This window comes from Danio aesculapii, chromosome 4 (genome assembly GCF_903798145.1).
Source record: "Danio aesculapii chromosome 4, fDanAes4.1, whole genome shotgun sequence".
NCBI lineage: Eukaryota > Metazoa > Chordata > Actinopteri > Cypriniformes > Danionidae > Danio > Danio aesculapii.
The window spans coordinates 27,282,790-27,305,977 of NC_079438.1; the positions used below are offsets into that span (position 1 = coordinate 27,282,790).

General features: G+C 43.8%; 17 non-coding genes and 1 pseudogene across 17 annotated transcripts; 16 read left to right on the forward strand and 2 right to left on the reverse strand.

The window, feature by feature from the left end:
• LOC130222399 (zinc finger protein 721-like) overlaps positions 1-23,188 on the forward strand; it is a 306,699-nt pseudogene that overhangs the window by 232,283 nt on the left and 51,228 nt on the right.
• On the forward strand, positions 330-402 carry trnar-ucg (transfer RNA arginine (anticodon UCG)). Its single transcript has one exon. It is a non-coding gene; the product is annotated as a tRNA-Arg (tRNA).
• Positions 2,146-2,227, forward strand: trnas-aga (transfer RNA serine (anticodon AGA)). Its single transcript has one exon. It is a non-coding gene; the product is annotated as a tRNA-Ser (tRNA).
• Positions 2,492-2,563, forward strand: trnah-gug (transfer RNA histidin (anticodon GUG)). Its single transcript has one exon. It is a non-coding gene; the product is annotated as a tRNA-His (tRNA).
• Positions 2,692-2,773, forward strand: trnas-uga (transfer RNA serine (anticodon UGA)). The gene has a single exon. It is a non-coding gene; the product is annotated as a tRNA-Ser (tRNA).
• trnak-uuu (transfer RNA lysine (anticodon UUU)) lies at positions 3,375-3,447 on the forward strand. Its single transcript has one exon. It is a non-coding gene; the product is annotated as a tRNA-Lys (tRNA).
• Positions 3,727-3,808, forward strand: trnas-cga (transfer RNA serine (anticodon CGA)). Its single transcript has one exon. It is a non-coding gene; the product is annotated as a tRNA-Ser (tRNA).
• On the forward strand, positions 4,072-4,143 carry trnah-gug (transfer RNA histidin (anticodon GUG)). Its single transcript has one exon. It is a non-coding gene; the product is annotated as a tRNA-His (tRNA).
• Positions 4,272-4,353, forward strand: trnas-uga (transfer RNA serine (anticodon UGA)). Its single transcript has one exon. It is a non-coding gene; the product is annotated as a tRNA-Ser (tRNA).
• On the forward strand, positions 4,955-5,027 carry trnak-uuu (transfer RNA lysine (anticodon UUU)). Its single transcript has one exon. It is a non-coding gene; the product is annotated as a tRNA-Lys (tRNA).
• trnas-cga (transfer RNA serine (anticodon CGA)) lies at positions 5,307-5,388 on the forward strand. The gene has a single exon. It is a non-coding gene; the product is annotated as a tRNA-Ser (tRNA).
• trnas-uga (transfer RNA serine (anticodon UGA)) lies at positions 5,733-5,814 on the forward strand. Its single transcript has one exon. It is a non-coding gene; the product is annotated as a tRNA-Ser (tRNA).
• Positions 6,059-6,140, forward strand: trnaf-aaa (transfer RNA phenylalanine (anticodon AAA)). The gene has a single exon. It is a non-coding gene; the product is annotated as a tRNA-Phe (tRNA).
• On the forward strand, positions 6,874-6,955 carry trnas-uga (transfer RNA serine (anticodon UGA)). The gene has a single exon. It is a non-coding gene; the product is annotated as a tRNA-Ser (tRNA).
• On the forward strand, positions 7,340-7,411 carry trnay-gua (transfer RNA tyrosine (anticodon GUA)). The gene has a single exon. It is a non-coding gene; the product is annotated as a tRNA-Tyr (tRNA).
• Positions 10,592-10,732, forward strand: LOC130224209 (U4 spliceosomal RNA). Its single transcript, XR_008837277.1, has one exon. It is a non-coding gene; the product is annotated as a U4 spliceosomal RNA (small nuclear RNA).
• Positions 11,173-11,254, reverse strand: trnas-gcu (transfer RNA serine (anticodon GCU)). Its single transcript has one exon. It is a non-coding gene; the product is annotated as a tRNA-Ser (tRNA).
• LOC130224031 (5S ribosomal RNA) lies at positions 13,677-13,795 on the reverse strand. Its single transcript, XR_008837132.1, has one exon. It is a non-coding gene; the product is annotated as a 5S ribosomal RNA (ribosomal RNA).

Consider the following 23,188-nt stretch of genomic DNA (forward strand, 5'->3'; position numbering starts at 1 on the left):
AAGTATAAAACAGTCCAGTGGCCTAATGGATAAGGCACCAGCCTTCGAAGCTGGGGATTGTGGGTTTAAAGTACCAACTGGGTTGTCTTTGATGCAGTTCCTTTTAGGTTGACTGTGCAAGACAATCCAGTATTACCTTTAAAAAGCTAGGTTCATACCCTTAGGTCAAAAAGACATGACAATGGAAAACTCCTCAGAGAAGCTGCTTTGTCATTAGGTGTACACATCAGATCGTCTGAATGCAATATGGCATAGGGATCCTAAAGAACTGTTTTCTGAGTAACAAGAACTTCCTGAGCCATACATCAGATATGACAAAGGTTAATGTTGACCCAGTGGCCTAATGGATAAGGCATCAGCCTTCGAAGCTGGGGATTGTGGGTTCAAGTCCCATCTGGGTTGTCTTTGTTGGGTTACATTTAAGTTGTGTGAAACAATTCCGACTGGTCTTCTCAAAACTTAGGCGTGATGATCTGAGGACAATAGTTAGCTTCGAATTCTCAGATTTGCTGCACACTTCAAATAAGATTCATCCAATCTTGCTTGAATCTCACTGTCACGTTACAAACCTAAATGGTTCCGCTAAGCTTTGGTAATGAAGATCTTGACTTCAAGTACCCCGTGGCTTTCAAGCAATGCTTGTGCCGCTTTTTACAACCTCAGGCCATTTATGTCCCAACTGTGCTGCGTTCAATGTTGCCCACATTCAGCAGAAAAAGTCAACGAGCCACCACCATGCGTAGTCGTGGCCGAAAGGTTAAGGCGATGGACTTGAAATCCATTGGGGTCTCCCCGCGCAAGTTTGAACCCTGCCGACTACGGAACAGCCAGCTGCTTTTGCTTTTTCTCTCTGTGAGAGGAACTGTGGCTTTTGCGACGTTTGGTTGCGGGCTTGCGTGTTTAATCCCATATTGAATAATTCAAGTCCAGCGACTAGTCGCAATTTAGCTTTTTTTGTAGTCCCTACACTCTGATGTTGCCTAGAGAAACGTTCAATAAATCGACAGCAACATCTTGTACGGCTCATCAAGATTGGGATTTGATAGTTTTTTTTCCAAGTCGCCCAGTCCTTTTTGGCTGTCCCTTTGTGGCACATTTTCCCCACTCCATCTGCTTCTGGAGAGTTGCTTTATGCACAGCTCTTTTCAAGACTGATGCTAGCACAGTTCCAAAAGGCCCAGGCGAAATGTGCTTTTGGCCATGCTTTTGGACCCCTGTTGAACCTGTGCTTGGTTGCCACCTCAGCAGGAGACAGAAAGCAGATGTCTGTAGTCGTGGCCAAGTGGTTAAGGCGATGGACTAGAAATCCATTGGGGCTTCCCCGTGCAGGTTTGAATCCTGCCAACTATGTTGTTTTGCACGTCCACTTATGTTGTTGTTCTCTTTTCTTTCAAGCCTCCTATACGTAATTGCAATCCTCCTCTGCATCTCACAAACAAGCCCCTGTCACTTAGTGACCAGGCAGCTGTGGGTGAGTGAAAGTGGTTTGCCGCGACTGTACAGTTATCCGTACTCTGTGTTGTGGCCAGAGAAATCCCAGTTTGAATCCCGGTCACAAACCAGTGTCCCTTAGTGTCCAGGCAGCTGCAGAGCTTATCGGTGAGTGAGCGGTGTGCCGTGATCGTATAGTGGACAGTACTCTGTGTTGTGGCCGCAGCAACCCCGGTTCGAATCTGGGTCACGGCAGCGTGTTCCTGTTAACTGCGAGCAATGCTTGTGCCGCTTTTTACAACCTCAGGCCATTTATGCCCCAACTGTGCTGCGTTCAATGTTGCCCACATTCAGCAGAAAAAGTCAACAGGCTGCCACCATGTGTAGTCGTGGCCGAGAGTTTAAGGCGATGGACTTGAAATCCATTGGGGTCTCCCCGCGGAGGTTCGAACCCTGCCGACTACGGAACAGCCAGCTGCTTTTGCTTTTTCTCTCTGTGAGAGGAACCGTGGCTTTTGCTCTGAATTCAGATCATCAGCTTGTGTGGAAAGAGTGCCCATGAAGTTAGCTGAGTGTGTTAGATTAGAGAGCTATCCTGTCCCTGCTTCCCAGAGATTGTACGGAAAAGTTGCACAAGAGCTAGTGCACCTTCCTCTACCCCTGTTGACCCTGTGCTTGGTTGCCACCTCAGCAGGAGAGAGAAAGCAGACATCTGTAGTCGTGGCCGAGTGGTTAAGGCGATGGACTAGAAATCCATTGGGGTTTCCCCGCGCAGGTTCGAATCCTGCCGACTACGTTGTTTTGCACGTCCACTTATGTTGTTGTTCTCTTTTCTTTCAAGCCTCCTATACGTAATTGGAATCCTCCTCTGCAACTCACAAACAAGCCCCTGTCGCTTAGTGACCAGGCAGCTGTGGGTGAGCGACAGTGGTTTGCCGCGACCGTACAGTCATCCGTACTCTGTGTTGTGGCCAGAGAAATCCCAGTTTGAATCACGGTCACAAACCAGTGTCCCTTAGTGTCCAGGCAGCTGCAGAGCTTATCGGTGAGCGAGCGGTGTGCCGTGATCGTATAGTGGTCAGTACTCTGTGTTGTGGCCGCAGCAACCCCGGTTCGAATCCGGGTCACGGCTGCGTGTTCCTGTTAACTGTGAGCAATGCTTGTGCTGCTTTTTACAACCTCAGGCCATTTATGCCCCAACTATGCTGCTTTCAATGTTGCCCACATTCAGCAGAAAAAGTCAACAGGCTGCCTCCATGCGTAGTTGTGGCCGAGAGGTTAAGGCGATGGACTTGAAATCCATTGGGGTCTCCCCGCGCAGGTTCGAACCCTGCCGACTACGGAACAGCCAGCTGCTTTTTCTTTTTCTCTCTGTGAGAGGAACTGTGGCTTTTGCGACGTTTGGTTGCGGGCTTGCGTGTTTAATCCCATATTGAATAATTCAAGTCCAGCGACTAGTCGCAATTTAGCTTTTTTTGTAGTCCCTACACTCTGATGTTGCCTAGAGAAACGTTCAATAAATCGACAGCAACATCTTGTACGGCTCATCAAGATTGGGATTTGATAGTTTTTTTTCCAAGTCGCCCAGTCCTTTTTGGCTGTCCCTTTGTGGCACATTTTCCCCACTCCATCTGCTTCTGGAGAGTTGCTTTATGCACAGCTCTTTTCAAGACTGATGCTAGCACAGTTCCAAAAGGCCCAGGCGAAATGTGCTTTTGGCCACGCTTTTGGACCATGGATTTGGTAACACCTAATGACTTCAAGGTCTTTCACGGTCCAGCTCAGCAGTGGCATGGCACAACTCTGAAACGCCGTTTCCTGGAGGACGCCTGCATCTGTTTTTTTAAGAGGACGCAGGTCTGTGCTGTGATGAGAAAGTGTTGTTAGCCGGCAAGGGGCTTGCAGAGGTCCAACTCCGCAAACAGGTGCTTCAGCAGACAGGAGCCCGGATAGATCAGTCGGTAGAGCATCAGACTTTTAATCTGAAGGTCCAGGGTTCAAGTCCCTGTTCGGGCGAAGGCCTGTCTATTTGTCAGAGACCTCGTTGTTCTTTTCATATCACTTGGTGGCTGTCCATTGTGGTGTGGCCTGCGAGAGCACGTTGCTCTGAATTCAGATCATCAGCTTGTGTGGAAAGAGTGCCCATGAAGTTAGCTGAGTTTGTTAGATTAGAGAGCTATGCTGTCCCTGCTTCCCAGAGATTGTACGGAAAAGTTGTACAAGAGCTAGCACAACCTCTGCTGTATCTAGTGTTGCCCACATGCGGCCAACAGAGCAGACAAGTCAAGGCTAGGTGTAGTCGTGGCCGAGAGGTTAAGGCGATGGACTCGAAATCCATTGGGGTCTCCCTGCGCAGGTTCGAACCCTGCCGACTACGTCGGTTGGTATCTCCACTAAATCCACTTGCTTATTTTGCTCATTGCCCCCTAATGGAAATGCCGTCCTCCTCTGAATCTCGCAAACAAACCAGTGTCCCTTAGTGTCCAGGCAGCTGTGGGTGAGCGACAGTGGTTTGCCGCGACCGTACAGTGATCCGTACTCTGTGTTGTGGCCAGAGATATCCCAGTTTGAATCCCGGTCACAAACCAGTGTCCCTTAGTGTCCAGGCAGCTGCAGAGCTTATCAGTGAGCGAGTGGTGTGCCGTGATAGTATAGTGGTCAGTACTCTGTGTTGTGGCCGCAGCAACCCCGGTTCGAATCAGGGTCACGGCAGCGTGTTCCTGTTAACTGCGAGCAATGCTTGTGTCGCTTTTTACAACCTCAGGCCATTTATGCCCCAACTGTGCTGCGTTCAATGTTGCCCACATTCAGCAGAAAAAGTCGACGGGCTGCCAACATGCGTAGTTGTGGCCGAGAGGTTAAGGTGATGGACTTGAAATCCATTGGGGTCTCCCTGCGCAGGTTCGAACCCTGCCGACTACGGAACAGCCAGCTGCTTTTGCTTTTTCTCTCTGTGAGAGGAACTGTGGCTTTTGCGACGTTTGGTTGCGGGCCTGCGTGTTTAATCCCATATTAAATAATTCAAGTCCAGCGACTAGTCGCAATTTAGTTTTTTTTGTAGTCCCTACACTCTGATGTTGCCTAGAGAAACGTTCAATAAATCGACAGCAACATCTTGTACGGCTCATCAAGATTGGGATTTGATAGTTTTTTTCTAAGTCGCCCAGTCCTTTTTTGCTGTCCCTTCGTGGCACATTTTCCCCACTCCATCTGCTTCTGGAGAGTTGCTTTATGCAAAGCTCTTTTCAAGACTGATGCTAGCACAGTTCCAAAAGGCCCAGGCGAAATGTGCTTTTGGCCATGCTTTTGGACCATGGCTTTGGTAACACCTAATGACTTCAATGTCTTTCACGGTCCAGCTCAGCAGTGGCATGGCACAGCTCTGAAACGCCGTTTCCTGGAGGACGACTGCATCTGTTTTTTTTAAGAGGACGCAGGTCTGTGCTGTGATGAGAAAGTGTTGTCGGGGGGCAAGGGGCTTGCAGAGGGCCAACTCCGCAAACAGGTGCTTCCGCAGACAGGAGCCCGGATAGCTCAGTCGGTAGAGCATCAGACTTTTAATCTGAGGGTCCAGGGTTCAAGTCCCTGTTCGGGCGAAGGCCTGTCTCTTTGTCAGAGACCTCGTTGTTATTTTCATATCACTTGGTGGCTGTCTATTGTGGTGTGGCCTGCGAGAGCACGTTGCTCTGAATTCAGAACATCCGCTTGTGTGGAAAGAGTGCCCATGAAGTTAGCTGAGTGTGTTAGATTAGAGAGCTATGCTGTCCCTGCTTCCCAGAGATTGTACGGAAAAGTTGTACAAGAGCTAGCACAACCTCTGCTGTATCTAGTGTTGCCCACATCCGGCCAACAGAGCAGAAAAGTCAAGGCCAGGTGTAGTCGTGGCCGAGAGGTTAAGGCGATGGACTCGAAATACATTGGGGTCTCCCCGCGCAGGTTCGAACCCTGCCGACTACGTCGGTTGGTATCTCCACAAAATCCACTTGCTTATTTTGCTCATTGCCCCCTAATGGAAATGCCGTCCTCCTCTGAATCTCGCAAACAAACCAGTGTCCCTTAGTGTCCAGGTAGCTGCAGAGCTTATCGGTGAGCGAGCGGTGTGCCGTGATCGTATAGTGGTCAGTACTCTGCGTTGTGGCCGCAGCAACCCCGGTTTGAATCCGGGTCACAGCAGCGTGTTCCTGTTAACTGCGAGCAATGCTTGTTTCGCTTTTTACAACCTCAGGCCATTTATGCCCCAACTGTGCTGCGTTCAATGTTGCCCAAATTCAGCAGAAAAAGTCAACTGGCTGCCACCATGCGTAGTCGTGGCCGAGAGGTTAAGGCGATGGACTTGAAATCCATTGGGGTCTCCCCGCGCAGGTTCGAACCCTGCCGACTACGGAACAGCCAGCTGCTATTGCTTTTTCTCTCTGTGAGAGGAACTGTGGCTTTTGCTCTGAATTCAGATCATCAGCTTGTGTGGAAAGAGTGCCCATGAAGTTAGCTGAGTGTGTTAGAGAGCTATGCTTTCCCAGCTTCCCAGATATTGTACGGAAAAGTTGCACAAGAGCTAGTGCACCTTCCTCTACCCCTGTTGACCCTGTGCTTGGTTGCCACCTCAGCAGGAGAGAGAAAGCAGACGTCTGTAGTCGTGGCCGAGTGGTTAAGGCGATGGACTAAAAATCCATTGGGGTTTCCCTGCGCAGGTTCGAATCCTGCCGATTACGTTGCTTTGCATGTACACTTATGTTGTTGTTCTCTTTTCTTTCAAGCCTTCTATACGTAATTGCAATCCTCCTCTGCATCTCACAAACAAGCCCCTGTCACTTAGTGACCAGGCAGCTGTGGGTGAGCGACAGTGGTTTGCCGCGACCGTACAGTGATCCGTACTCTGTGTTGTGGCCAGAGAAATCCCAGTTTGAATCCCGGTCAGAGCAGCCCGTACCTATTAACGGAAAGCCATGCTGGGCTGAGTTTTCGTCACCTCAGGCCACGGCTGGATTTCTCACCCCAACCTCTGCTGTATCTAGTGTTGCCAACAGAGAGGACGAGTCAAGGGCGATGGACTCGAAATCCATTGGGGTCTCCCCGTGCAGGTTCGAACCCTGCCGACTACGTCGGTTGGTATTTCCACAAAGTCCACTTGCTGTTTTTGCTCATTGCCCCCTAACGGAAATGCCGTCCTCCTCTGAATCTCGCAAACAAACCAGTGTCCCTAGTCTCCAGGCAGCTGCAGAGCTTATCGGTGAGCGAGCGGTATGCCGTGATCGTATAGTGGTCAGTACTCTGCGTTGTGGCCGCAGCAAACCTGGTTCGAATCCGGGTCACGGCAGCGTGTTCCTGTTAACTGCGAGCAATGCTTGTGCCGCTTTTTACAATCTCAGGCCATTTATGCCCCAACTGTGCTGCGTTCAATGTTGCCCACATTCAGCAGAAAAAGTCAACAGCTTGCCACCATGCGTAGTCGTGGCCGAGAGGTTAAGGCGATAGACTTGAAATCCATTGGGGTCTCCCCGCGCAGGTTCGAACCCTGCCGACTACAGAAACGCCAGCTGCTTTTGCTTTTTCTCTCTGTGAGAGGAACTGAGGCTTTTGCGACGTTTGGTTGCGGGCCTGCCTGTTTAATCCCATATTAAATAATTCAAGTCCAGAGACTAGTCGCAATTTAGCTTTTTTTGTAGTCCCTACACTCTGATGTTGCCTAGAGAAACGTTTAATAAATCGACAGCAACATCTTGTACGGCTCATCAAGATTGGGATTTGATCGTTTTTTTTCCAAGTCGCCCAGTCCTTTTTGGCTGGCCCTTTGTGGCACATTTTTCCCACTCCATCTGCTTCTGGAGAGTGCCAGCTGACTGCCCTGGGGGCCCTCCATTTTCAAAGACGGATGACAGAGAGTGAGGCTCCAGTGGCTGTCCTGTGGCTCGCCATGATCGTATAGTGGTTAGTACTCTGCGTTGTAGCCGCAGCAACCCCGGTTCGAATCCGGGTCATGGCAGGCTTTTCAAGCTGGCATTGGCGTTGCACTCTGTGATGCCATCCGTAATCTCCAACCTCCTTTTGGTGCAGGCTGTGCTAATGGCACGTCCTGAATGTTTACGTTTCCTAAAGTGTGGAAGACTAGGGATTCGATATGAGCAACGGGACCTTTGATGCCAGCATGCTGTGGAGGTAAGCGTTGATCGAGTCACGCTTCTAAGGCATGGAAGGAATCGTTTCAATGGTTAAGTCTCCATTTATTGCCACAACAACAGAAAGACCTTCTGCAGTTGTCATTGATCTTTTTGTCTCCTATATGACATTGAGTCCAAACTACTGTGTTTTACTGACGTCTACACCTACAACAACCATAAACCCAACCTCACAGTAACCTGTTGTGTTTTAGCAACATCTACACCAACCACAAGTCCAAACCCCACCTCACGGTAAACTTTTGTGTACCGTAAAGGTCTGCGCCGACCACAACCCTAAACCTTGCCTACTTGCGAGGCACAGCCATGGAGCCCGGGTAGCTCAGTCGGTTATTGCTAGGCGGTTGCTAAGGTGTTGCTAGGTGGTTGCTATGCGGTTGCTAAGGTGTTGCTAGGCGGTTGCTAAGGTATTGCTAGGTGGTTGCTGAGGTGTTGCTAGGTGGTTGCTAGGCGGTTGCTAAGGTGTTGCTAGGTGGTTGCTATGCAGTTGCTAAGAGGTTGCTAGGCGGTTGCTAAGGTGTTGCTAGGCGGTTGCTAAGGTGTTGCTATGTGGTTGCTAGGTGGTTGCTAAGGTATTGCTATGTGGTTGCTAAGGCGTTGCTAGGTAGTTGCTAAGGTGTTGCTAGGTGGTTGCTAAGGTGTTGCTAGGTGTTTGCTGAGGTGTTGCTATGCGGTTGCTAAGGTGTTGCTAAGTGGTTGGTAGGCGGTTGCTAAGGTGTTGCTAGGTGGTTGCTAAGGTGTTGCTAGGTGGTTGCTAAGGTGTTGATAGGCGGTTGCTAGGCGGTTGCTAAGGTGTTGCTAGGTGGTTGCTAAGGTGTTGCTAGGTGGTTGCTAGGTGGTTGGTAGGCAGTTGCTAAGGGGTTGCTAGGTGGTTGCTAAGGTGTTGCTATGTCGTTGCTAGGCGGTTGCTATGTGGTTGCTAAGGCGTTGCTAGGTAGTTGCTAAGGTGTTGCTATGCGGTTGCTAAGGTGTTGCTAGGTGGTTGCTAAGGTGTTGCTAGGTGGTTGCTAAGGTGTCGCTATGTGGTTACTAGGTGGTTGCTAAGGTGTTGCTATGTGGTTGCTAAGGCGTTGCTAGGTAGTTGCTAAGGTGTTGCTATGCGGTTGCTAAGGTGTTGCTAGGTGGTTGCTAAGGTGTTGCTAGGTGGTTGCTAAGGTGTTGCTAAGTGGTTGCTAAGGTGTTGCTATGCGGTTGCTAAGGTGTTGCTAGGTGGTTGCTATGAAGTTGCTAAGGTGTTGCTAGGCGGTTGCTACATTTACATTTACATTTAGTCATTTAGCAGACGCTTTTATCCAAAGCGACTTACAAATGAGGACAAGGAAGCAATTTACACAACTATAAGAGCAGCAGTGAACAAGCGCTATAGACAAGTTTCAGGCGTGTAAAAGTCTAAGAAGCAAAACATTAGTAGAAATTTTTTTTTTTTTTTTTTTTTTTTTTTTTTTTTTAATAGAGAGAGAGAGAGAGAGAGAGAGAGAGAGAGAGAGAGAGAGAAAGAGGGCTCAGTTAGTGGTATAGCCAGAGAGGCAATTGCAGATTAGGAGGAAAAGTGGAGACTAAACAGTTGCGTTTTTAGTCGTTTCTTGAAGACAGCAAGTGACTCGGCTGTTCTGATGTAGTTAGAAGGTGTTAGAAGGTGTTAGAAGGTGCTAAGGTGTTGCTAGGTGGTTGCTAAGGTGTTGCTAGGTGGTTGCTAGGAGGTTGCTAAGGTGTTGCTAGGTGGTTGCTATGCAGTTGCTAAGGTGTTGCTAGGTGGTTGCTAAGGTGTTGCTAGGTGGTTGCTAAGGTGTTGCTAGGTGGTTGGTAGGCAGTTGCTAAGATGTTGCTAAGGGGTTGCTAAGGTGTTGCTATGTGGTTGCTAGGCGGTTGCTAAGGTGTTGCTATGTGGTTGCTAGGCGGTTGCTAAGATGTTGCTAGGTGGTTGCTAAGGTGTTGCTAGGCGGTTGCTAAGGTGTTGCTAGGTGGTTGCTAAGGTGTTGCTAGGTGGTTGCTAAGGTGTTGATAGGCGGTTGCTAGGCGGTTGCTAGGTGGTTGCTAAGGTGTTGCTAGGTGGTTGCTAAAGTGTTGCTAGGTGGTTGGTAGGCAGTTGCTAAGATGTTGCTTAGGGGTTGCTAGGTGGTTGCTAAGGTGTTGCTATGTCGTTGCTAGGCGGTTGCTAAGGTGTCGCTATGTGGTTGCTAGGTGGTTGCTAAGGTGTTGCTATGTGGTTGCTAAGGCGTTGCTAGGTAGTTGCTAAGGTGTTACTAGGCGTTTGCTAAAGTGTTGCTCTGTGGTTGCTAGGAGGTTGCTAAGGCATTGCTAGGCGGTTGCTTAGGTGTTGCTAGGTGGTTGCTAGACAGTTGCTAATGTGTCGCTAGGCGGTTGCCTTCAAGACATTGTGCCCAGGAGCCTCTGAATTATTAATCCGGTCTGGTGATGGGAAATTCAGATTTTTAAAGCGGATGTTAGGACTCAACATTATGTAATCAGCAATAGAAACTTCAATCAGTTAAAAAAATCACCATGATCTGAAAAATGTCTTACAGTAAAGTTTTGCAACCCAACTAAAAAAACAAAACACCAGCGAAGAAACTCAACACAGAGAAACATAAACACCTACTGCCAGCTAGCGTTTCGGAAATGTATTGCAGAGCAACAGAAACGCGCAAGGCTTGCGCTGTGGATCACGCTGATCACTTGACACAGAAGTATAATACATCCCAATCTCCTCCCTTTTCTCTGCCGTTCAGCGTTGTGACTCCGCCCCCTTTAGCAGATTACCCACAATTCTCTTCTCCCAGATTCACATAAGTAGTGTATACTTTTCTTTAAGTAAAAATGAAACAATGTATAAGTAATTATTTTTGGACAAATCAATAACCTGTTCTGCTGACACAGCATGCACTCATTGGTGCCAGAGGGCTGATTGCTGGCAGTTTAAAGTTTGATGCCACCTTGTCGTTGCATGTCCAGATTGGTACACAGAAGAGTTCATAGCTGTTACAGCTATTCTTTCGCAGAGGCAGTATCGTAGCCTATGAGGTCTATCCGAGGCGTGATCATTGCTGGTTGAAAACTTTACCCAATACCTCGCTGAGATGACTTGAAATACAGTAAGCTCTGGCAATTTTTGTCAGCCTTTTAGTAGGCTTAATGTTCTGTTGAAAAGGATAGCTGTGCTTCTGTTTCTTTAACATGTTGCAACTTTCGTTGAGCTCCTAAACATGCAGCAGTTGGATTAACCTGAACCGTAACGTTCTTCAGAATGCGTGTAAGAAACCTTCCATGGAAGCACCAGGCTCTCTAAAATACTAAAGCAATTGAACGACGAGAGTGGGATTCGAACCCACACAGGCAGTGCACAATGGATTAGAAGTGGATCACCCTAACTACTCGGCCACCTCATCACGTATGCGCCTACTTCTTTGATGGAGGCTGGACTGCGGCACATATTTGTTTCTGCAATTCTGTATGTTTCTGCAATTATGTTCGGTAAGATGACTTTCAATTTTGCCATAACATGCTTCGAAGCACGAAGATGGTGCGAGTAAGATAACTTCCCCGGAAGCACCGGGCTCTCTTAAATGAACGACGAGGATGGGATTTGAACCCATGCGTGCAGAGCACAATGGATTAGCAGTCCATCGCCTTAACCACTCGGCCACCTCGTCATGCATGTAGCCGCTTTCCTGATGGGGGCTGGACTTTGGCATAAATGTATGTATTTGCAGCTACTTTCGATACATATGACATTAAATTTTGCAGCAACATCCTTCAAAACGCTAAGAGGGTGCGAGTAATACACCTTCCACTGAACCACTGGGATCTCTCAAATGCCAGTGCATTTGAGCGACGAGGATGGGATTCGAACCCACGCATGCAGAGCACAATGTATTAGCAGTCCATGGCCTTAACCACTCGGCCACCTCGTCACATATGCTGCCACTTTCCTGATGGAGACTGGACTGGAGCACATATGTGGTCATGTATGTTTTTGCAACTGTTTTCGGTAAGATGACACTCAATTTTGCCATAACATGCTTCGAAGCACAAAGAGGGTGCAAGTAAGCTACCTTACTTGTAAACACCAGGCTCTCTTAAACGAATGACTAGGGTGGAATTCGACTCACACATGTAAGGCACAACGGATTAGCAGTCCATCGCCTTAACCACTTTTTTTTCTTTATTATACTGTTCAAAATTCATACAAATCACTTATTTATACAGATTACACTTCAGACAAAACATTAAAAAGGTCCATTTTACATCATAGCTTCACAACAATGTTTTTTTTCTCCACCTTCCTCTTAAACACATTCCACACATTTAATAAACTGTTTTCCTTTTTTGCTACAACTCTTCTCTCCCATATTGCACTTTTCATTAAAATCACAAGTAAATTTATGAGCTTTTTATTATCACATTCTTTGTTCAGCCCCAACAGTAACACCTTTTCCCACTCTAGATTGTCGTCTCTTTCTCCTTTCAAAGTTAAAATCATGCTTTTGCATTTCTCATTAAAATCTTTCAACTCATTACAATATAAAAACAAGTGTAAAAATCCTTCATCTGCATCTTGACATACTTTACATGTGACACTTTCCTCCATCCCTATTTTGTTTAAAATGACATCTGTAAACACTGCTTTACTCCTGATAAAATATTCTAAATTCTCCAGTTTTGACTGTACAAATTTGTCATTTATATTAGCCCAAATATTGTCTTCATTTACATCTTTAAACAGCCATATCCAGTACTGATTTGCACCAGGTTTCTTAAAAACCCCATCTCTAAAAAACCCATAAATCATTTTCACTGTACAATCTTTAAAATCCCACCATTTCTCTCCAAATCTTACACTCACATCTTTACTTGGTTTATTTTCCTCCATGTTTTCTATTCTTGTTAACCATTCTGCAGGTATGGCATTTTTAATTATGTCGTATTCCTTTATTAAGTCTTGTCTGTTAAAATCCTCCTTTGCTTCATCCATCACATCAATAACATACTGCACCAGTAAGAATCCTTCCTTAAATTCATATAAAACATCCCTTACTCTTGTTATTCCCACCTCCCACCATTTCCTAAAAAACACCACTTTCTCTTGATTAAGAATGTCACTGTTTAAGAATAAAGGCTGATTTAAAATGTTCTCGCGTCCTTGTATATTAAAATGTACACAAGTTAAAAATTTCCCCCATGCTCCAATCAATTCTTTATAAAAGTCTGGTAGACCCTCTGTCATGAATGTTTTCATCCTCATCCATAAAATATTATCTCCCATATTAAAATTGCCACTTTTACTTAAAAAATATTCCATTAATCTTTTCCATGCTGCCTTATTTTCTTCATCCAAATATTTCTTTACCATTTTCACTCTTAAGCTGTTTTTTCTTTGCTCCACGTCTATTAAACCTAGTCCCCCTTTGCCCACTTCTCCAATCAACGTTGCGTATGCTATTCTTGGAGGCTTCCCTTCCCATAAAAAATCTAAAAAACATTTTTTCAGCCTTTTTTCCATCCACAGTGGCATTGATGACACATATAAAATATTCCATAATTTAGAAACGAAAGCTCCCAGGTTCAAATTCCAGGTGAGCCCGTACAGTTGTCTCATGTTTTATGAGGGCGTTGAGGTTTTAGACAGAGGCCGTTTTCAGAGAATGCCGGTTTGTCAGCAGATAGTGTGGCCATGTAAACTTGCTGCTTTTTATTGGCTCGTTGGTCTAGGGGAATGATTCTTGCTTCGGGTGTGAGAGGTCCCAGTTTCATTTACTGGACGAGCCCTTGCAGTTGTTTTTGGCTTTGAGGGACAGCTTGGCTTTCACAGAGGCCTATTTCAACACCAGTTTCCGAGCATTAGATAGCCTATAAGAAGGGTCTTGTTTCCATGGTGTAATGGTTAGCCCTCTGGACTTTGAATCCAGTGATCCGTCCAAATATCGGTGGAACCTCTTCCTTCTCTCCTTGCTTCAAATCAGTGAACTGAATGAGACCATTTTCAATCACACCAATCAGTGAGTAGTTCCGATACTATACGCTGAGACAGCAATTTGATGCTACCACGGTCCTCCTCCTTGAAGGAATTCAAAAAGCTTTCAGCACCTGGTATTCCCAGGCGGTCTCCTATCCAAGTACTAACCAGGTCCAACCCTGCTTTGCTTCCGAGTTCAGATGAGATCAGGCATTGCCAGGGTGGTATGGCTGTAAGCGAGAGCAGTCGTCAAGAGTTGGCTATTTAAAAATAGGCGCAGCACCAGGAGCCAAGTGCCGCTCAGTTTGCCTTGACACAGCACTGACAGAAACAATGCCCTTGGCCCCTCAATAGTTTTTTATTTTTTTTTTATTTATTTATGAATTTTTTTGCCATATGAAGGAATTCAAAAAGCTTCCAGCACCTGGTATTCCCAGGCGGTCTCCCATCCAAGTACTAACCAGGCCCAACCCTGCTTTGCTTCCGAGTTCAGATGAGATCAGGCATTGCCATTTTTTTTATTTTTTTTTTTTATTACACTGTTCAAAATTCATACAATTCACTTATTTATCCAGACTACACTTCAGACAAAACATTAAAAAGGTCCATATTACATCATAGCTTCACAACAATGTGTTTTTGTTTTTTTACATAAAATGTAAATTTATGAGTTTTTTATTATTACATTCTTTGTTCAGCCCCAACAGTAACTTTCAATTAAATTCAATTCAATTCACCTTTATTTGTATAGCGCTTATACAATGTAGATTGTGTCAAAGCAGCTTCACATAAAAGGTCACAGTAAATAGGAACAGTGTAGTTCAGTTTGTAGTGTTTAAGTTCAGTTCAGTTTAGCTCAGTTCAGTGTGGATTAATAATCACTACTGAGAGTCCAAATATTGAAGGGCAAATCCAACGATGCGCAGCTCTACAGATCCCGAACCATGCAAGCCAGTGGCGACAGCGGAGAGGGAAAAAAAACTTCACTAAATGGCGGAAGTGAAGAAAAAAAAACCTTAAGAGAAACCAGGCTCAGTTGGGCACGATCATTTTAATTTCTCCGCTGGCCAAACGTCTTGTGCAGAGCTGCAGTCTCAGTGGCGGAGGCTGGAAGCTGGCCTCAGCAAAGACTCGTCTGTCTCTGGAGCGTCACAGGAATCAGTCTCATGTTCTCCACTCTTCCATGACCATCACAGTAGCTGCTCAGGATTCGGCCTGGTCCAGGATATGGAAATCTTGGGATCATCTCGTCGTTGGTCTTGAATCGAATCAGTGACTCTGCATAGTCTGAGGGCCTCGGGAAGAGTATACCCAGGTGGAAAAGGAGAATAAAGAAAATAATTAGCATAGCTGCTGTTCATAGTGTATATAAACAAGATGCAGAACCTGTGTGGAAGCCCGCTAAGTGGTGCACTGAGTGTTTGCTTTACTGAACAGATAGGTCTTTAATCTAGTTTTGAATTGGGGGAGTGTGTCTGAGCCTCGGACGTTATCAGGAAGGCTATTTCAGAGTTGAGGAGCTATAAATGAGAAGGCTCGACCTCCTTTACTCGACTTTGCTATTCTAGGTACTACCAGAAGCCCTGAGTTTTGAGATCTTAAAGAGCGAGTTGGATTGTAGCGAGACAGAAGGTTGGTTAGATAAACAGGAGCTAGATTATTTAAAGCTTTATATGTAAGAAGCAATATTTTAAATTCATTACGAAACTTAACAGGCAGCCAGTGTAAGGAGGATAAAATTGGGGTGATGTGATCAAATTTTCTAGACCTGGTAAGAACTCTGGCAGCTGCATTTTGTACTAATTGAAGTTTGTTAATAGAGGATGCTGGGCAGCCAGCAAACAGTGCATTACAGTAGTCCAGCCTAGAAGTTATAAAAGCATGGACTAGCTTTTTTGCATCTGAGATGGATAGCATAACTTTGTAACTTAGCAATATTTCTCAGATGAAAGAAAGCAGTTTTTGTGACATGGGATATATGATTTTTAAAAGTTAAATTGCTGTCTAATATGACACCCAGATCTTTTATAGGAGAGCTAACGCTACCTTTGTATCCCTGTAATTGTAGGTCGAGTTGTGAGATCTGCTGTGTACAGGATTTAGGCCCAATAAGTAATAATTCTGTTTTGTCTGAGTTTAAGAGAAGATAATTGTTGGTCATCCAGTCTTTAACATCTTTAATACACTCAGTTAGCTTGGACAGTTTAGACATCTCATCAAGTTTAGTTGAAATATATAATTGAGTATCATCTGCATAGCAGTGAAAGCTGATCCCATGTCTTCTAATAATGTCTCCCAGGGGTAGCATGTATATTGTAAACAGCAAAGGGCCTAAAACAGATCCCTGAGGCACCCCATATTTTACTGGGTTGATTTGTGAAGGCTGTCCATTAATATTCACAAACTGGTAACGGTCAGATAAGTATGACTTAAACCATTGTAGAGCCTGTCCCTGGACACCTGTTGACTTTAAGCGATTTATGAGGATACCGTGGTCAATGGTGTCAAATGCCGCACTAAGATCGCGTAGAACTAATAGCGAGATGCACCCTTCGTCAGCAGCTAAGAGTAAATCGTTGGTTATTTTCACTAATGCAGTTTCTGTACTGTGATGAGCTCTGAAACCTGACTGAAACACTTCAAAAACATTGTTGGTCTGCAGAAAGGAGCATAATTGAGCAGAAACAACTTTTTCTAGTATTTTAGATATAAATGGAAGATTTGAAATAGGCCTATAATTAGCTAAGTTGCTGGGGTCCAGTTGTGGTTTCTTAATAATAGGTTTAATAACAGCTAACTTGTAAGGATTTGGAACATGGCCTAGAGTTGATAATGTTAAGAAGAGGTTCTCCTATAACAGGTAGCAATTCTTTCAATAACTTTGTTGGAATTGGGTCCAATATACACGTAGCTGATTTAGAGCTATTTATAATTTTGTCTCGCTCTTCCTGTTCTATGATTTTAAAGCACTGTAGGTTATTTAGATTCAGAGGCGTGTTTACTGGATCTGAAGTATAAGGTGGTGCAGAAAGTTTAATATCTCCTATTTTCTGTCCAAAGCCTTCTATTTAATCACTGAAAAAATTCATGAAGTCATCACTACTAATTTGCGGTGGAACATTTTGTTCCAAAGATGACCGATTATTTGTTAATTTAGCAATGGTGTTAAATAAGAATCTAGGATTGTTATGATTATTTTCTATCAGTTTGCGTAGGTGCTCAGCCCTGGCAGATTTTAAAGCCCTCCTATAGCTGGACATACTGTCTTTGTACGCATTTCTAAAAACTTCTAAATGAGTTTTTTTCCATTTACGTTCCAGGGCACGGGTTGCTTTTTTGAGAACGCGGGTATGACTATTATACCATGGTGTAGTCTTATTCTTTCTAGCCTTTTTTAGTTTGATTGGTGCCACGGTATTTAGAGTGCTAGTAAAGATGGCATCCATGCTGCTGGTTACTACATCAAGGTCATTTGCGTTTGCGGGTGCAATTCGAAGTAGAGAAAGATCAGGTAAGTTATTTATAAATTCATCTTTGGTGGATGGAACAATAGTTCTACTAGGGCGATATATTGGAGCGGATCTGCTAATTTCAGGTAAACACAGCTTATATAGTAAGAGGTAGTGGTCTGTAATATCATCCCTTTGTGGTATAATGTCTATATCAATGACCTCAATTCCATAAGACAGAATTAGATCTAGTGTATGCTTTAAGCGATGGGTTGGACCAATAACGTTTTGCTTTATCGCTAGTGAATGTAGTAAATCCATAAACGCGAGCCCTAATGTGTCGTTCGCGTCATCTATGTGGATGTTAAAGTCTCCTACAATTACTATTTTATCAGTTTTAACTAGTAACTCAGAGATAAAATCAGAAAACTCTTTTAGAAAATTGACATGGGGTCCTGGGGGTCTATATATGGTGATTAGAGCGAGAGATAACATAGGTTTTTGCATAGTGTCCGGAAGCATAACATTAATCGCTAATACTTTAAAGGAGCTAAACATAAATCCGTTTCTCTGATTAACATTAAGAATATCACTAAAGATTGATGCAACTCCACCACCACGACCAGTTTGACGAGCCTCATGTTTATATAGGAATCCTTGAGGAGTTGCTTCATTTAAACTAATACAGTCATTTTGTTTCTGCCAGGTTTCAGTGAGACAGAGTGCATTAAGATTGTTATCTGTTATTATTTCATTTATGATAAGTGCTTTAGGTGCTAGTGACCTGATGTTTAGGAGACCAAGCTTCATGAAATTTGTATTTTCACTTTTTAGTGGTTCTTCTGGTTTAATTCTTAATAGATTATTTCTGGAGCACACAGTACGTTTGTTTCTTGATCTAATAGTGAGAGGAACAGACACAGTCTCTATGGAGTTAGCTAGGTATGCATTACTGTTATTTATGTGGGACGAATAGGACTCTGTATGGCTAAATTGTGAATTTTGTAAGTTTTTACTTACTAGTCAGATAGAGCGAAGTATTCTGGAGATGTTGTCCGACAGGAGTTCAGCTTCAGCTCGACTGGGGTGCAGCCCGTCAGCGCGGAAAAGCCTAGGACGCTCCCAGAAAAGATTCCAGTTATTGGCAAAAAGCAATTTCTGTTCTTCACACCATGTTAATAGCCATTCATTCAGAGCAAAAAGTCTACTGAAACTTTCATTTCCTCGGCGGTAGGTAGGAAGCAGTCCAGAAACGATGATCTGCGTGGCGGGCGAGGTGCGTCGAACCGTCTCGATCAGGCTCCTGAAGTCCTTCTTCAGGATCTCCGTCTGCCGGCTCTCGGCAGCGCTCAGGATAGTAGGTATCTGTGCAGAAATATTCTTAAGTCGGGCACCAGGGAAGCAGAAAGTGCGTACTTTGTTACCTTTGGAGGAAGCGGAGCGAACGTGGTGCACGATTGAGTCGCCAATGATGGCCACATCGCGACCCGTCTCGCGGAGAGGGGTGAAGCGGTTCTCCGTGGGGATCTCGAACACCGGAGGAGGAGACGTTCTGCCCTGGGACCTGGTAAGCACCTTACGCGGCTGCACCCAGGGGCCGTGGTAGCCGGGTGTTGGCGTGAACGACACCTGGGTGAACCGCGTCCTCGGTGCGCTGGGCCTGGACAGAGAAGCACACGGGGTTGAGGAGGCAGGAGGATTGTCGTTGTATCGAACACTTACCTCAGACGAGCGAGTACAGGTTAAGAGCAGAGCCCTGATGCCCTCTCGCTTCGTCTCCAGCGAGCGAATCTGGGACTCCACTGCTTCCAGCTCCAGCTCCAGCGCCTCCATCGATGCTTCTCCAGCGGTGCTAGCAGGCTAAAGCAGGTGCTAGCAGGCTAAAGCTACAAACACCAGGCGGATGCTTGGGAGACAGAACGTTTAAAAGTAGATTTGTTTGTATAAGTGTGTTAAGGGATTGTTCACCCCAAGTAGGAGAGATAAATATTTAGTGAATGAGAAGGTATTTTGTGAAAAATAAAATGTAAATTGCGAATCTAAACTCCAAACAAACGCAGCGAAGCTACCGTCCGGTGACAGCGACAGTCTCAATTCTAAATGTTTATTGCGTTACATCTCTACAAGTGCACTTTCAGCTTGTTTTTTCTCACTCGGAACTATTTTACATGTATAAAAGAACACTCAAAAACCCCATGCAGAACCCCCAACACACATCAACACTCCCCCCCACCCCCCTTATCACAGCAAATACACCAAACAGGTCAACCTTTAAACTTTTCTTTTTCCCACCAAATTCTTTAGTCTTTCCCGTTCTCTTTTTAGTAATATTTTGGTGTGGCTTTCTTTAACGTACTGCTTAATTTTTTGTTTCAGGTAGTCATCTGACACACAGTCCTCTGTCCATACAGCCCGTCTAACTTCTTCCGACTTCATCAGCGATGCGTCACTCTCCAGGTTACTGAGGTCTGTAATGATTAGGTCATTCAACATGAATTGAAAAAACGCTTGCTGTCTCGGTGTCATTCTGCCATCAGGATCCGCTTTCTCGGGCCAAAACGGTTTTAAAAGGCTGTCAAGCTCTTCTTCATCTCGCTTTCTTTTCAGCGCGTTGTCGTCCATTGAAGTTGCAGGCATCTCTTGGACTTCAGGCTCACTGTTCCTTTCCAGCCTGTCCCTTAGTTCCTGCAGCTGTTGGCCTTGGTCCGCAACCAGCGTTTTCAAAGAGGCCACCTCTGCCTTCAAGACAGCCATGTCTCCTTCCATTACTTTCTCTGCTGCCTCCTGCAGGACCCTGGTGTCCTGCTGTAAACTGGATATCTGGTCGATCGCGAAGGTTTCCAAGGATTTTAGTCTGGTTTCTATGGTTTCCTCGAGTGACAGGTCCAGGTCCACCTCTTCATCAGAGAACATCTTTAAGGTGTTCTGTTCGTCACGCGTTGATTGAAGCTGTAAATAAAAGAATGGGGATGGGCTTAATGAAGGTGATATACAAAGGAAAGGGGGATAAAGTAGATTTTAAAAAAATATAGACCTATAACAATGCTCAATACTGATTTGAAGATTTTAGCAAAAGTTTTAGCTAACAGACTAAAGGAAGTGATGCCAAGCATAATAAAAACAAACCAAGCATATAGTATAAAAGTACGGGACATTGCTGACACAACTATGAGTATTAAAGACACAATAAGATATATAAATGATAAGAAGAAAGATGTTTTTTTAATTAGTCTGGACTTTGAGAAAGCTTTTGATAGAGTGGAGCATGACTTTTTATTTGGAGTGCTAAAGAGTTTTGGTTTTGGGGAAAATTTTATAAAGTGGGTTCAGATTTTATATAGAGGAGCTATAACCAGGATAAAATGCAATGGTTTTTTAACGGACTGTTTTAAAATAACAAGATCAATCAGACAGGGTTGCCCGTTATCTGCACTTTTATATGCCTTAGTTGCAGAACCACTGGGATTAGCAGTGAAGCACGAGGAACGAATAAAAGGAATAGAGGTAGAGGGGGGAGTGAATAAAATATTTCAATATGCTGACGATACTACATTAATACTACAAGATCTGGCAAGTGTAAAGAAAGCAATGGAAACAGTACAACATTTTTGCAAGGGTTCAGGAGCTAAAATAAACGAAGATAAAACAGTATATTTGAGATTTGGAGGAACTGAGGCTTTATCTGGACATTTTACGTTCAAGGAAATGGATGAAATTAAAATTTTAGGCATTGTGGTTGGGAGGGATGAAAAGAAAGCAGAAGTAACCATGTGGGAGGAAATGTTAGGAGGGATTGAAAGAAGGCTGAGGTTTTGGAAATTAATGTCTTTAACTTTGAAGGGGAGGGTTTTAATTTTGAATGTTTTAATGGTTTCTAAATTATGGAATATTTTATATGTGTCATCAATGCCACTGTGGATGGAAAAAAGGCTGAAAAAATGTTTTTTAGATTTTTTATGGGAAGGGAAGCCTCCAAGAATAGCATACGCAACGTTGATTGGAGAAGTAGACTAGGTTTAATAGACGTCGAACAAAGAAAAAACAGCTTAAGAGTGAAAATGGTAAAGAAATATTTGGATGAAGAAAATAAGGCAGCATGGAAAAGAACAATGGAATATTTTTTAAGTAAAAGTGGCAATTTTAATATGGGAGATAATATTTTATGGATGAGGATGAAAACATTCATGACAGAGGGTCTACCAGACTTTTATAAAGAATTGATTGGAGCATGGGGGAAATTTTTAGCTTGTGTACATTTTAATATACAAGGACGCGAGAACATTTTAAATCAGCCTTTATTTTTAAACAGTGACATTCTTAATCAAGAGAAAGTGGTGTTTTTTAGGAAATGGTGGGAGGTGGGAATAACAAGAGTAAGGGATATTTTATATGAATTTAAGGAAGGATTTTTACCGGTGCAGTATGTTATTGATGTGATGGATGAAGCAAAGGAGGATTTTAACAGACAAGACTTAATAAAGGAATATGACATAATTAAAAATGCCATACCTGCAGAATGGTTAACAAGAATAGAAAACATGGAAGAAAATAAACCAAGTAAAGATGTGAGTGTAAGATTTGGAGAGAAATGGTGGGATTTTAAAGATTGTACAGTGAAAATGATTTATGGGGTTTTTAGAGATGGGGTTTTTAAGAAACCTGGTGCAAATCAGTACTGGATACGGCTGTTTAAAGATGTAAATGAAGACAATATATGGGCTAATATAAATGGCAAATTTGTACAGTCAAAACTGGAGAATTTAGAATATTTGATCAGGAGTAAAGCAGTGTTTACAGATGTCATTTTAAACAAAATAGGGATGGAGGAAAGTCTCACATGTAAAGTGTGTCAAGATGCAGATGAAGGATTTTTACACTTGTTTTTATATTGTAATGGTTTAAAAGATTTTAATGAGAAATGCAAAAGCATGATTTTAACTTTGAAAGGAGAAAGACACGACAATTTAGAGTGGGAAAAAGTGTTACTGTTGGGGCTGAACAAAGAATGTGATAATAAAAAACTCATAAATTTACTTGTGATTTTAATGAAAAGTGCAATATGGGAGAGAAGAGTTGTAGCAAAAAAGGAAAAAGTTTTATTAAATGTGTGGAATGTGTTTAAGAGGAAGGTGGAGAAATATTTTGAATGTCTATTTTATTATTTTAAGTTAGAGGAAATGCAGGAGGCTTTTTATGATGTTTTTACTCAAGAAGTCACAAAGATTTTAAATGACACAGGACTAAAAATGTCTTTTTAAAAATGTGATTTTACCTTTTAAGGAATACAACTTGCAATATTTTATGTAAAAAAACAAAAAAAAACACATTGTTGTAAAGCTATGAATGTAATATGGACCTTTTAAATGTTTTGTCTTAAGTGTAATATGTATAAATAAGTGAATTGTATGAATTTTGAACAGAATAATAAAAGAAAAAAAAAAAAAGATGTGACCACCTGGGAGAAAGATAGCGTTTTGGTCAAGTGGAAGCAGGTGGACTTGAGGGTGAAGCAGCTGGACTTGAGGGTCCTAGAAAACCCATAGTAACTGTTATTCTCTGGCCTTCAAGGGAATAGAATGCTATTTTAGCTTTTTTGTGCTGTGCTGGCAAAGAAAACAGGTCCCATCTAGATTTGAACTTAGATCGCTGAATGCAGAGTGCTAACCATTACACCATGGAACCTCAAGATGGTGTAGAGCTGCTGCCCGAGATGAAGATGATGAATTAAAAAACTGGCCTTGCAGGAAAGTAGCAGAAGGTCCATCCAAGGCAAGGCCAATGTGCATTGATTTCTGAGTAACTCGTCATTCGGCATGCAGGGCTCCTCACACATTTACTGGAGCAGGACTAGGTAAGGCCTTCAAAAGAAAAGCACGCCATTCTAGGCAATTTGACGACTAAATGGCAGGCAGGGCAAAGAAGCCACCACAGAACAGATGTGATCTTATTTTTTCTTTTTCGACCACGTCTAAAATTTTCAATTTTGATTGTGAAAAGGGGAATTAGCTTAAATGGTAGAACGGTCGCTTAGCATGCATGAGAGAGGTAGCTGGATCGATGCCCGCATTATCCACTTCTGTTTTCATGCCTTTCACACTGGCTTTTATTGCAAAGCTGGTTGCACCTGGAGGGTTTAGAGCGAATTTCCTTACGTCACCTTGCCGGTTCTGTGTAGTACTAAT